Source organism: Myotis daubentonii, chromosome 2 (genome assembly GCF_963259705.1).
Source record: "Myotis daubentonii chromosome 2, mMyoDau2.1, whole genome shotgun sequence".
Lineage (NCBI taxonomy): Eukaryota > Metazoa > Chordata > Mammalia > Chiroptera > Vespertilionidae > Myotis > Myotis daubentonii.
This window is the reverse complement of record NC_081841.1, coordinates 76,921,970-76,937,881: the sequence shown is the minus strand read 5'-3', so window position 1 is coordinate 76,937,881 and position 15,912 is coordinate 76,921,970.

Sequence of the window (15,912 nt, the reverse complement as noted above, 5' to 3'; positions counted from 1 at the left end):
TTTTCAAATCATGGCCATAAAGGAAAGAAGTGCTCTCCATTTTTATTTTTATTTCCTCCAACTAACAAAAAAGTATTATGTCATGAGATAGGAGCTGCTTGTTAAAGATGAAAGAGCAAAAAAATAGGAGACCAGATATTTGATATTTATGGGATTACCATGCTAGGCTGGATCAACTTCCTAGGCTTTCACATGAAAGAGAAAAAAGTTCCTTTTGATCAAGCCACTATAATCTTTGCTATCTTCAATTGAGCTGAAACAACAGCCAAACTATTATGTCCACTCACCTCCCATAATGACTCAGCACTTACCTATTCTCCTTATATATTTGGTTCCTTAAATATATAAAGTTTTCACTTATTTTTTTTTCATTCCTGCTTTAAAAATCTTAATACACTCAACTGAAGTGTTATTACAATGCAACAAAGAAAGAGTAGGTATTGGGGCACATCTAGCTGATAGATTATTTTGGTGTGTGAACAAAATATAATTTCAGTGCCACATGGGCTTAAAATATTATTTAACAAATGTATTTCTCAATTACCACCATCCCAGATTTTCTTCACCTGTTATTTTAAGAAAATGTTAGCATTTGCCTAAAATTCTCAATATAAACTCTTTTTGCACCATGAGCACTTCCCAAAATAATCAGGTAGTTTTAAGTTTGTTCCTAGAAAATCATTTCGGTTGGAAAGATGTCAGTACAGAAGCTTACATTTATGAACTTCTAAATTAAAAAGTTTTGTGCATGTGGAAAAAAAAAGCACTCTAGGGCAAAAGTACCTTAACTCCCTCTCTTACAAGCATTTGGAAAGGGTAATATAAGGTCATTTTGTTTTCATCTGCCTAATTTTTCTTTTTGACCTTTTTATTTTCCTGTTTAGAGGTAATTTTATTTATTCTATGAACTTATTTTCACTAACACCTGAAAAATGCTAAAGTAATGGGAATGATAAAATGCCTGGAAAATAAGACTTCTGATTTGGAATGAAAGTAGTAATGATAAAATTAAGCAGTTTGTGAGAAAATAATGTTGCACATGCATCAAAAAGTATGATCTTTAAAGGAAAGATTAAATCATGCAAGATATGGAAAGAGTTTTGTGCCTTTGCAAGACACAATCACCAAATGAGAAAAGTAGGAAAAGCAGATCTGTGTGGCTAGGTCCATCACTCACAAACATTACAAGATGTTGAACTCACTGACAGGGCAATAAAAACACCAATGTCTGCTAGTCAGTCCCCGGAGTTCTAATTTAATTGCTCTGTGATGTAGCCTGTGGCCTGCATATTCAGATTTTTTAAACTCCCCCCAAGCAGTTCTAACATGCAGCCAAGACTGAGGATCACTGAATGAAGATGGTAGTATCAATGCCACATGCCAACTAGCATCATGTTAATGCAGGAGAAGATTGGGAAATCATTCAAAACCTTAAGTTTAAGGTGGAAGAAGTGTCTGTTAAAAAGAAAAACATCTCTAGCCACAGAAGGTCAGAGCCTCTCACCCCTCTGTAAAGGAGTAGCTGCTAAGAGTCTGTAAGATTACACTGGCCAATAGGACTTTCTGCAGTGATGGAAACGTCTTCTATCTGTGCTGTCCAATACAATGTGACTCTTGAGAATTGAAATTGTCGCTGGTGCAACTTAGGAATTAAATTTCTAATATTACACAATTAATAGTATATTTAAATTAATATTATAATCACATATTAATAAATTTAAATAGCCATATGTAGCAAATGGCTATCTTACTGGGTAGCACAGCCTTAAAGAACACCAAGTTGGAGTGTTGCCTGATTCCACAGATTTTCTGTTGATAAAGTTACTATGAATTTAAAGCTCCAAAGAATATAGTCATACTCTTGTACTTACATTACAGAAAGAACTATAAGCTTAAATCACCCTTGGTAAATCCAGAACTCCAAACAGATGTATAAATAGACTTTAAGAACAAAAATTCTGGTTGTAAATATAAACTTGTGTATGGTTTTATGTTTGATGAGTTTTATTAAAGTACTCATTTAATTTGTAAATATAAATGTGTAGCAGTAAGTTTCATGTCTAACATAATATGAAGTCACATTTATAGAGGTATAAATTAATAGTCTGGGCCAATAAAATAAGTGTGCATTCTTTTTTTCTATCTGTATACTAATAACCAGAATTGTGTGCTTACTGTAGACCAGCTACTGTGTTTACAGCTTTATTTTTTTTATATAAATACTTTTAAATTTTTTTAAAAATATATTTTATTGATTTTTTACAGAGAGGAAAGGAGAGAGATAGAGAGTTAGAAACATCGATGAGAGAGAAACATCGATCAGCTGCCTCCTGCACATCTCCCACTGGGGATATGCCCGCAACCAAGGTACATGCCCTTGACTGGAATCGAACCTGGGACCTTTCAGTCTGCAGGCCGACGCTCTATCCACTGAGTCAAGCCGGTTTCGGCGACTTTAGATGCATAATTTCATTTTATTCTCATAATCGTGAAATGAAGTAGATACTATTATTCACATTAAACACATGAGAAAACTGAGGCTTACAGTAGTTATTTTTTCATGCTTATCTAACTGATAAGTGTTAAAGTTGAATGCTGCATTCTTCTTTATTAACAACAATAATTGGCACACCTTTTTATAATAGGGATATTTAGTAATATTATTTTGATTGTTATTCAATATTTCAATTCCACTAGGAAAATACATGCTCTATCAACAGAAAATAATTCATCATTGTCTGAGTAAGGTGTTAGCTGTATGTATTTGTAAATGCATTTTCAAATTGTTACTTTATCACATGTATTTCTATAGCTCTAGCTCTCCAACAGTAGCCTAAACAAAGCCCAATTCTAGAAGCCACAGTAAAAAGAAATCGTTACTATTCATAAATTAGAAAAAATTGATTGCTTTTCATTGTCTCCTGTACTTTTGCCAAGGTAGCAAGAACAAAAGTAGGTAATGACTATCACTCATGCCTTTTGTTTCGAAACTATTCAGTAAGTAAAGATAATTTAGCCGAAATACACTTCGAAAAGACTTGCTGATTTGCACATCTCTTACAAATGCATTCAGAAAGTGGCAATGGCATTTAAAATCTAAATTTACATTAAAGAGATATCACAGGGTTTTGAAGTAGCAAAGCCATTTCTAATTGCTGAAGTGCACGAATGAAAACACAAATAACAAGACCTTGGGAATGTGTCTAAAAACGTAACACCAACTAGTCCAGAATGAACAAGAAATCATTTATTTCACTTTTATAACATACTGGAGTCTTTCCTTATTTTTCCAACATAAGATGAATTTAAAATCATAAACTTATTCACTAATTCATTTTTATTATTCTTTTATTCGACACTGTGAACTGTTCTCTTGTTATTGAGAATCCAAATTTGGTCATAAGTAAACTGTCACATTGGTACAGAGCAACAGAAAAGGTACTAACGTATGTCTAGACGGAAAACAAGATCATGGAAATATTAGAAGAGAATACGTCATACTTTTATCACATTATGGCTCAGCCTCACTTTATTATTATCCCTCAGAATTCTGTATATTGACTAAACTCGACTCGATATGCCTCATCTAGGATTCTCTATATTGACAGGGAAATTCTTTCAAGGGGTCTCTCAGGTTAAGTGTAGTTACACTTAATGTCTGGCAGTTGATCCTGGCTGTGGTCCCACCACATAGCTTGGGCTTCCTCGCCTCGACTGCGTTTTAAAAGCAAGTGTTCCAAGAAGCAGGAAATGGAAGGTGCCTTTTCCACCGGGACTGAGCTCAAAAACTGGCACTGTGTTGCTTATGTCATATTCTATTGGTCAAGCTGTTTCAATTTTGTTTGTTCATTTATTTCATTCTTTAGATTCCACATAGAAGTGAATCGTATAGTCTTTGTCTTTCTCTGACTTATTTCACTGAGCATAATACCCTCTAGGTCCATCCATGATGTCACAAATGGTAAGATTTCATTCTTCTTTATGGTTGAAAAAGTGATGTATATTGTATATATACATCACAGTTTTTTATCTACTCATCCATCTATTGATGGACACTTGGGTTGCTTCCATAGTTTGGCTATTATAAATAATGCTGCAATGAATAATAGTGGTGCATGTATTCTTTCAAATTAATGCTTTGGGTTTCTTTTGATTCCAGAAGTGGAATCACTGGGTCATAAGGAAGTTCTATTTTTTGAAGAAACTCCATACTGTTTTCCACAGTCACTGCACCAATCTGTAATCCCACCAACAGTGCACTAGGGTTTCCTTTTCTCCACATCCTCACCAACTCTTGCTCTTTGTGATTGATGATAGCCATTCTAACAGGTGTCAGTTGATATCTGATTGTGGTTTTAATTTTCATTTCTCTGATAATTTGTGACATTGAACATTTTTTCATATGTCTATTGGCCATCTGTATATCCTTTCTGGAGAAGTGTCTATTGAGTTCCTTAGCCTATTTTTCATTGGATTGTGTGTATTTTTAATTTGGTATTGAGTTATATGAGTTTGTTTTAATTTTTTTATTGATTAAGTTATTACGTATGTGTCCTTATCCCCACATTACCCCCCATCCTCCCCACTCATGCCCTCACCCCCCTATTGTCTGTGTCCATTGGTTAGTCCTATATGCTTGCATATAAGTCCTTGGGTTGATCTCTCCCCCTAACCCCCACACTCCCCTACCTTCCCTCTGAGGTTTGACGGTCTGATCGATGCTTCTCTGTCTCTGGATTGGACATTGACCCTGTATCAGATATATAATTGGTGAATGAATTTTTCCATTCAGTAGGCTATCTTTGCATTTGGTTGATTGTTTTCTTTGCTGTGCAAAAGTTTTTTATTGTGATATAGTCCCATTTGTTCATTTTTGTTTATTTTCCCTTGCCCAAGGGATATATAAGAAAAATATATTTCTTAGAGACATGTCAGAGATTTCACTGTCTATGTTTTCTTCTAGGAGTTTTATGATTTCAAGTCTTACAAGTTAAGTCTTTAATCCATTTTGAGCTTATTTTTAAAAATTTCTTTATTATATAAGTATTACATATGAATCCTTTTTTCCCCATTGACCTCTCCCTGCTTGTTCCCACCCCACCCATACCCCCCTCCGCACATGCCCTCACCCCCTCCTACTCACTGTGTCCATGGGTTATGCTCATATACATGCATACAAGTCTTCTGGTTTATCTCTCCCCCGCCCTCCCTTCCCCCTTCCTCTCCCTTTCCCCTGAGGTTGGATGGTCTGTTCAATGATTCTATGCCTCTAGGTCTATTTTAGTTCATCAGTGTATGTTGTTCATTATGTACTGGGAATGCAAGGCTGATACAATATTCGCAAATCAATAAATGTGATATATCACATAAACAAATTGAGAGACAAAAATCACATGATCATATCAATCGATGCAGAAAAAGCATTTGACAAAGTCCAGCACCCATTCTTTTTTTTAAAATATATTTTATTGACTTTTTACAGAGAGGAAGGGAGAGGGATAGAGAGTTAGAAACAGCGATGAGAGAGAAACATTGATCAGCTGCTTCCTGCACACCTCCTACTGGGGATGTGCCCGCAACCAAGGTACATGCCCTTGACCGGAATCAAACCTGGGACCTTTCAGTCCGCAGGCCGACGCTCTATCCACTGAGCCAAACCGGTTAGGGCAAGTACCCATTCTTGATAAAAACTCTCAGCAAAGTGTGAAGAGAGGGATCATACCTCAACATAGTAAAAGCTTTACATGACAAACCTACAGCCAATATCATACTCAATAGGCAAAACCTAAAACCATTTCCCCTAAGAACAGGAACAAGAGAGGAATGCCCACTTTCACCACTCCCATTCGACATAGTACTGGAAGTGCTAGCCACAGTGATCAGATAAGAAGAAGGAATAAAAGGCATCCAAATTGGAAAGGAGTAAGTAAAACTCTCATTATTTACAGATGACATGATATTGTACATAGAAAACTCCAAAAATTTCATCAAAAATCTATTGGACTTAAAGATGTTTGGCAATGTAGCAGGATATAAAATTAACACCCAGAAATCTATGGTTCTTTTATATACCAACAATGAACTCACAGAAGGAGAAACTAAAAACACAATCCCATTTACCACTGCAACAAAAAAATTAAGATACCTATGAATAAACTTAACTAAGGAGGTAAAAGACCTGTACTCAGAAAATTACAGGACATAGAAAAAAGAGATAGAGGAAGACATAAACAAATGAAAGAATATACCATGCTCATGGATCAGTAGAATCAACATCATTAAAATGTCCACACTACACAAAGCAATATATATATTCAATGCAATCCCCATTAAAATTAAAATACCAATGGCATACTCCACAGATCTAGAACAAACTCTCTGAAAATTCATATGGAATAAAAAAGAGCTTATTTTTTGTATATGATATAAGATGGTGGTCTATTTCATTTTTTGCATGTATCTGTGCAACTTTCTCAACATCATTTATTGGCTATACTGTCTTTACCCTACTGTATGTTCTTGCCTCCTGTTAACTGACCATGCAGGCATGAGCTTGTTTATGGGATCTCTATTCTGTTCCATTGATCTACATGTCTGTTTTTATGCCAATACCACGCTGTTTTGATTACTATAGCCTGGTAGTATAGTTTAATGTCAGGGAGCATGTACCTCCTACTTTGTTCTTCTTTCTCAAGATTGCTGTGGCTATTTGGGGTTTTTGTGATTCCATATAAATTCCTGGATTATTTGTTCTAGTCCTGTACAATATACTATTGATATTTTGATAGGAATTGCATTGAATCTATAGATTTTGGGAGGTAGTACAAACATTTTAATAATGTTAATTCTTCCTATCCATGAGCACATATATATGCTTTTGTTTTATTTGTATATTCTTCAATTCCTTTCTTTAGTATCTTAAAATTTTCTGATATAGGTATTTTAACTCCTGGGTTAGATTTATTTCTAAATATTTTATTCTTGTTTGTTGCAATTGTAAATAGGATTGTTTTCTTAGTTTCCCTTCCTAATAGTTCATTATTGGTGTATAAAAACACAACCTATTTTTGAATATTTATTTTGTATACTGCTACTTTACTGAATTCATTTCTCAGTTCTACAAGTTTTTATGCACATTTCTTTACTCTTTTGGAGTAAAGATAACCTTCCAAATTATGACCTCAATTCCAGAAGACATTAAAAGTCCCAAAAATTCAACTTTTACATAATTAAAAATGCAAATTACAAACAGGCAAAGCTTCAAATTATATATTTCACTTCAAAAATATGCAAGAAGCTCCTATACTACATTAAGAAGAAAACAAAACCCAATAGAAAAATAGGCAAAGAATATGAACTCAGTGTTTACAGGTTAAAAGAAAAAAATGTTTCTTAAAAATATGAAAACATAACCTTTCAGAATATAAAAGAGAAAATAGCAAATTAAAACTATATGAAACTATAATTTTTACCTATATAGATATGGAAAAAATCTATAATTTACAATAAACTCTGTTAGCCAGTTTGTGAGAAAATAATTTATCTAATATAATCATGGTGAGAGTAAAATGGTGCAACCTCTGTGAAGGCAATTGGCAATGTCTTAAGATGAAAATGCATTTACTGTTCCATTTAAGAATTTATTCTGCCAATTTACATGTATATTTACAATGTGATATATCTACAGTTATTCATTGCAACATTTTTTTCTGTAATGTCTAAAGATTGAGGGAAAAGAAAACAGCAACAAACATCTATCAATAGGGGTTTATGCCATAATTGACCCACTGAACTTTCGTATGTTTGAATTTTTCTCCTTTTTCCATCCGCCTCCCCAAATATTATATGTCCAGCCTTACCCTAGAGGGGAAATGACATGAACTGGGCTCTGATGACTTAGAATTCTGGGAGTCAGTGAGACCCAGGTGGAACCAACTTAAAAGGTTGCTGAGCAAACAGAACAGAATACACATGATATTCTTTCTCTGAGAGAATAGGGCACAGCACAGTCACCAAGTCAGAGACAGATCCAGGCCCCAGGCAGTAATTAGTGTTGAAAGGGAAATATAAATCTAAGAAAGATGATTAAGAACATGGCATTGGGAGATGAAACAGATGGAAGAATCATGCGAACCACATCCAGGTCTTTTGGAGATGGTGAGAAAAAAGAAAAGGAGAAAATTGCCTCAGATAATTTGCCTGTTAAATTTCTCTCAGAAAATTTGGGAGTAATGTCAGAGACCTAAGGAGATAAGAAATACCCCAGGCAAGAGGTGGTAAAAAAGCAAACAAGGAAACAGCCTAAGTGCCCATCAGCAGATGAGTGGATTAAAAACCTGTAGTACATCTACTCAGTGGAATACTACATTGTGGTAAAAAAGAAGGAATTCTTACCATTTGCAACAGCATGGATGGACCTGGAGAGCATTATGCTAAGTGAAATAAGCCAGTCAGAGAAAGATAAATATCACATGATCTCACTCATTTATGGATTATAATGAACAACATAAACTGATGAACAAGAACAGATCCAGAGACAGAGAAGCATCCATCAGACCATCAAACCTCAGAGGGAAGGTAGGGGAGGGTGGGGATAAGGGGGAGAGATCAACCAAAGAACTTGTATGCATGCATATAAGCCTAACCAATGGACACAGACACCAGGGGGGTGAGGGCATGAGTGGCGGATGGGGGGTGGCAATGGGCGATAAGGACACATGTAATACCTTAATCAATAAAGAAAAAAAAAGCAAACAAGGAAGTACCGCCTTCCTTCCCATCCCTAACTTTGCCAGGATAGATTTACCGATGCTACCTGGTAGGCTTGATTGCCAAGCTTTATGTTTCTCTCTAGACACCTTTGTAGTTGGTCTTAATACTCAACAGGAACATTTCTGAACTTGGTTTATTAATGGTAAGAAAGCCCTTAACAGATCCCATGACCATGGGACGGTCTCACGTGCTAGGCATCACAGCTTCAGATCTTGGCTGACCATCATGTCAGATAAAACAGCATGCAATAAATGCAATTTTTAAAAATTACACCTTTATTTTTGCTGATTGATATTCTTAAGTTGAATTCCCATAGGATGGATTTTTTTTTGGGGGGGGGGGGAATTGGACAGACAAATATAAGCATTAATTATATTTCTTGTATTTGCCAGGCAAAATGTCAGCACATTACTTGTATTTTTCCACTTAATATTCTCAGAAGTGTTAAAAGTTAGGCATTATTATCTGTCATTCTGGAAATAAGGAATTGAGACTTGGAAAGGTTTTTGAGACTTATTTAAGATAACTGAGGCAGGGATCAAATTTGAATACAAAATGGTTTGATTCCAAAGTCCACGTTTCTTCTAAATACACTGCATTGTCTCTATGCTGAATGTCAAGAATTGAGATTTTACCCTGTAAACTAACAGGGAAGTCTGCCATAGTTTCATGGATGCTGGGAGAACACACAAAACTTCTGGGTCAGAGACAAAGGGCAGTTTCTTACTCTGAGAAATATACATAGCCAGAATATCATAAATTTTCTTGTGTCAGTTCCTCAAGCCCCATTTCCCACTGGGTGACATGAGAAGGGCTGGTGATACCTGCACCAGCAGTGGGCTGTGTTACAGGAGAGGAACACTCCATTTTTCTTAATACCCCAATAGTTTTATAATGGGCAGTAAGCACAACCACTTTTTTGGAGGAAAATATTTTTTATTATACTAAATAGTAAAAAAGCACTATCCCTATGTCCCAAGGCTGTTGCTACTATATAACCTGGAAAAGATTATCCAGAACAAAGACCATTGGTGCATCTGCTCAAAAAATGTATAGAAATGAGGAAGACCTATGGAAAATTTTCTTTCCTTACCAAACAAATGATCATATTATAATATTGCCTAACAAAGAATTTATAATTCCTTATAAAGAGTATCTGTGTATAAATTCCCAAAAAGTTTATTTGTACCTGGGTACAATCATCTTTATAATATTGGTAATTTAACAGGTATAGAATTATTCCCAACACTGATTTAATTGACATTTCATTTATTACTAGAAAGTAACAATTTCTATGCAATTACATTTAATATTTGTATTCCCTTCTGTGCAAATTGTATTATTCTTTGCATAGTTATCTGTAAGGATTTTAAGATGTATCTTGTATATTTGTGTGAGTTTTTTATATAACATACTAGTGCCTGATGAATGAAATTCATGCACTGTGTGGGGGGAGCTTTCCCTCAGCCCCGCCTTCACTCTCTCCAATCTGGGACCCCTTGGGAGATGTCTGACTGCTGGTTTAGGCCAGATCCCTGTGGGATCACACCTAAATCAGCAGTCAGACATCCCTCTCACAATCCAGGACTGCTGGCTCCCAGCCACTTGCCTGCCTGCCTACCTGCCTGCCTGTCTGACTGCCCCTGACCACTTCTGCCTGCCAGCCTGATCAGCCCCTAACCACTCCCCTGCAAGCCTGATCAATGCCTAACTGCTCCCCTGCTGGCCTGGTCACCCCCAACTGCCCTCCTCTGCTGGCCTGGTCACCCCTAATTGTCCTCCCCTGCTGGGCATCTTGTGGTGGCCATCTTGTGCCCACATGGGACGACCAACTTGTGTAAGGGCATGATGGTCAATTTGCATATTACCTCCTTATTATATAGGATATTAACTGTTAGGTAGTATAAATGGTTTTCTATTTTACATTATTATATCTAATTAAAACAACTTAGAATATTTTCCCTTTTTTTCCTTAATCATCAACTGAGGATATATCTTTTTATTGACTTTTTAGAGAGAGAGGAAGAGAGATAGAGACAGAGAGAAACATAGATGTGAGAGAGAAACTTCAATCAGTTGCCTCCTATACAATACTTGACCAGGAACTGAACTGGCAAACTTTTGGTGTATGGGACACTCCAACCAACTAAGCCACCAGCCAGGGCTAGAAGGTTTTTTTATTTTAATTATGAAAGACTCTACCAATACTTTCATTATTTCTTCTACTACTTCTAAAAAATTAAAGTTATTTCAAAGGGTTGATTAATATTAAATTCTAAGTTCAGCTCTTTTTTTCATAAAATTTATGTTTATATAACTTGTTTCTATATAAATCTGGAATTTAAATTATTAAAATTAAACACCTAAAATAAACTTTTTACCCAAACACATATTTTTCAAAGTACTTCTATGTATCTCAGTCAATCTCCAGAAAAATCTTCTAAAAATATATATGTCAGAGTACTGGAAAGTAGATCATCTATCATTTTGCCTTATCATCTATTTAATAGTTGAACTCCTAAAATGATATATTTACCAATAGTCTAGCCTGTTATTGAAAATGAGTAATTGATTATTCCCCTGAGTGACTCATTCTATTTTGGGACAGGACAGTTCTATTTCAAAATTCTTCTTTAAATCAAGTCCTCCTATGCCTCCCTCCCCCACCTCCCCACCCCTCTAGACACACTCTAGTGACTTTTTTATATCCTTGGAGCCATGTACAGTAAGCTTAGTCTCTCATTCCTACTACAATACTGCTTCTTTTCTGGCACCTACTAAAGCTTCTCTCCTGTAGCACAAGCATGCCTAGTGTTTTCCGTCCTCTTTATGTCTCTTCACCATATGATTTACCATAAGCTTAAACACATAAAATCAAAATTTCACTCATAAACTGAACAATGAAAGTAGAGTGTCATCATGTCCACACTGGTTTGAAATATTATACCTCCATTCATTTGAAAATTTTTCACTTAGATTTCAGTGTTGTTTTTCAATTGTTTTTTAGCCATATCTCAATGTCACATTATCCTTTTTTTTTTTTTTTGCAGGGGTGGGGTGGGGGGTAGGATTTGGGGGAAAAGGTTGTAGTCCTAGACTTGATTTATTGGATTCAGCCTGAAAGACTGTCAAGACATTTGACATCTTGATATAAACATACATCAGATCTATAAATTCATATCTGGTATCATCACAAATTGTATGAATATGCCTTTATAAATCCCCTATATGTAGATACAATACTGGAGAGTGTAGAACCCTATATGTCACTAAGGCATATAAGACCTTCCCAATGATGTCAGGATCAGGTAGAATTTTGTGAAAAATCCCCATTTAAGCTAAAATGTAGATAAAGGGTATCCTCTGTAGGTAGATTTCAATAAAATTATATCCTTGAGCTTTGTTAGATATTAAAAGAATATGGTGACTCAAGGGTTTTGTTACAAAAACAAGTGAATAGTGTATAATTTGGTTCTAGTATCCTTTAGTAATTAGAGGATGAGATTTTCCTAGGACATGAAGCCTAGAGCAAGTAAGTGAAGATGGAGACTCAAGATGAAATGTGCTCTTTGATCATATCTTTCACTAATATAATTTAAGACATTTTAGTATTCATTTCTACATGTAGAAATCCTCAGAGACAAAAAACAGATTTTCACAAACAAGTTGTTCGAAATGGTAAAAAATAATTCCAATACTTTTACACATATTATAGACAAGATAAACTTCCCCTTTAGACTTTGGGCAAAGTATATCTTAATTACCCAGCAGCATTGCTGGCTGCTCCACATAAATTTTAAGAATGAAAATACTGATATGCTAATATTTATGCTAATATTCCTTATCTCTGGAAAACGGCTAGTGGTTTCCTAATCCCTTTCTTCCTTTGTCCATAATAATATAATTGTAACTGAACATAAGGCTGTCCAGCTAGAGGTAATATTTCTCACCACCCCCTCCAACTAAGTGTGATCATAGGACTAAATTCATAACAGGAAGATGAGCTTAATGACAACCTCTTCTTCACTTAATTAAAATGAAATTGATGTCCTTCATTTGGTGCTTTTATCACCTTCCAGGGGTGAGTGGTGACCCAGCTTCAACCATACAGACAGCACACCACCTTTGAGGGTGGAAGGATAGTGGAAAGTTCCCTAACACCTCTGTGAGCAGGTCTGCCTCACCAGTTGTGATTGGCTAGACTATAAAGTTTAAAAAATGGATTATATTGTATTTGAATAACTATATTTGAGAATCTCATTCATAAAGAAACTTAGCCTTTACTGTAAGGAATACAACAATAACCTACCTACAATATATTCTATACTATGAAATTATTAAAGGAAAGAACAAAGATTTACTTACCTAGTCCAGGGCTTGGCTCATTGTAGCTTTAAAAATATATGCATTGGAAGAATTAAAAAAACCTGAATAGGCTGATAACTACTGATGAAATTGAAACAGTAATCAAAAAGCTTCCAGCAAACAAAAGCCCTGGACCTGATAGCTTCACAGGGGAGTTTTACCAAACTTTCAAAGAAGAAATAAAACCAATCTTTCTCAGACTATTCCAAAAAATTCAAGAGGAAGGCACACTTCCACGCTCTTTCTATGAAGCCAGCATCACCCTAATTCCAAAACCAGATTAAGACACTACAAAGAAAGAGTACAGGCCACTATCCCTCATGAGCATAGAGGCTAAAATCCTCAACAAAATTCTAGAAAACCGGATCCAGCATTATATTAGAAAGATCATACATCATGGCCAAGTGGGATTTCTTCCAGGGATGCAAGGCTGGTACAATATCCGCAAATCAATAAATGTGATACATCACATAAACAAATTAAGAGACAAAAATCACATAATCATATCAATTGATGCAGAAAAGGCATTTGACAAAGTCCAAAACCCTTTTCTGATAAAAACGCTCCACAAAGTGGGAATAGAGGAATCATACCTCAACATAATAAAAGCCTTATATGTAAAACCTACAGCCAACAGCATACTCAGTGGGCTAAAACTAAAATCATTTTCCCTAAGAACAGGAATGAGACAGGGATGCGTGCTTTCACCACTCCTGTTAAACATAGTACTGGAAGTGCTAGCCACAGCGATCAGACAAGAAGAAGAAATAAAAGGCATCCAAATTGGAAAAGAAGAAGTAAAACTGTCCTTATTCGCAGAGGGCATGATACTGTACATAGAAAACCCTAAAGACTGCATCAAAAATTAATAGACTTACTAAATGAATTTGGCAATGTAGCAGGATATAAAATTAATGCTAAGAAAACTATGGCATTTTTATACACCAATAGTGAACTTACAGAAAGAGAGACTAAAAAAAAAAAAATCCCATTTACCATTGCACCAAAAAAATTAAGATACCTAGGAATAAACTTAACTAAGGAAGTAAAAGACCTGTACTCAGAAAACTACAGGACACTGAAAAAATAGATAGAGGAAGACATAAACAGATGGAAGAACATACCCTGTCCATGGATTGGTAGAATCAACAACATTAAAATGTCCATACTACCCAAAGCAATCTATAAATTCAACGCCCTCCCCATTAAAATACCAACGACATATTTCACAGACCTGGAACAAACTCTCCAAAAATTCATCTGGAATAAAAAAAGACCCCGCATAGCCATAGCAATCCTGAGAAAGAAGAACAAAGTTGAGGGAATCACATTACTAGATATCAAGCTGTATTACAAAGCCACTTTCTCAAAATTGCCTGGTACTGGCACAAGAACAGACATATAGACCAATGGAACAGAACAGAGAACCCAGAAATCTACCAAAACCACTATGTCCAATTAATATTTGACAAAGGAGGCAAGAGCATACAATGGAGTCAAGACAGTCTCTTCAGTAAATCGTGTTGGGAAAATTGGACAGATACATGCAAAAAAGTGAAACTAGACCACCAACTTACACCATACACAACAATAAACTCAAAATGGATAAAGGACTTAAACATAAGATGGGAAACCATAAAAATCTTAGAGGAATCCACAGGTAGCAAAATCTCAGACATATGCTGAAACAATATCTTCACTGATACAGCTCTTAAGGCAATGGAAACTAAAGAGAAAGTAAACAAATGGGACTACATCAAAATAAAAAGCTTCTGCACAGCAAAAGAAAACATCAACAAAACAACAAGAAAGCCCACTGCATGGGAGAACATATTTGCCAATGTTATCTCCGATAAAGATTTAATCTCCAACATTTACAAGGAACTCATACAACTTTACAAAAGTAAGATAAACAACCCAATCAAAATATGGGCAATGTAGAAAACTGTGGTACATCTACACGATGGAATACTATGCTGCTGTAAAAAGGAAGGAACTCTTACCATTTGCAACGGCATGGATGGAACTGGAGAGCATTATGCTAAGTGAAATAAGCCAGTCAATAAAGGAAAAATACCACATGATCTCACTCATTCATGGTCAATAGAGACCATTATAAACTTTTGAACAATAATAGATACAGAGGCAGAGCTGCCTCAAACAGATTGTCAAACTGCAGCGGGAAGGCCGGGGAGGGTTGGGGGGCAGGAGGTAGGGGGGTAAGAGATCAACTAAAGGACTTGTATGCATGCATATAAGCATAACCAATGGACATAAGACACTGGGGGATAGGGGAGGCTAGGGGACTGTCTAGGGCGGGGGGATAAAATGGATACATATGTAATACCCTTTGTAATACTTTAAGCAATAAAAAAAAAATATATGGGCAATGGACCTAAATAAATACTTTTCGAAAAAGGACATAAGTAAGGCCAAGAGACATATGAAAATATGCTCAAAGTCACTAATCATCTGAGAGATGCAAATCAAAACAACAATGTGGTACCATCTCACACCTGTCAGAATGGCTATCATCAACAAATCAACAAATGACAAGTGCTGGAGAGGATGCGGAGAAAAAGGAACCCTCATGCACTGCTGATGGGAATGCAGACTGGTGCAGCTACTGTGGAGAACAGTATGGAGTTTCCTCAAAAAACTAAAAATGGAACTCCCATATGACCCAGTGATCCCACTTCTAGGAATATATTCTAAGGAACTAGAAACACAAAACAGAAAGGATATATGCACCCCCATGTTCATAGCAGCACAATT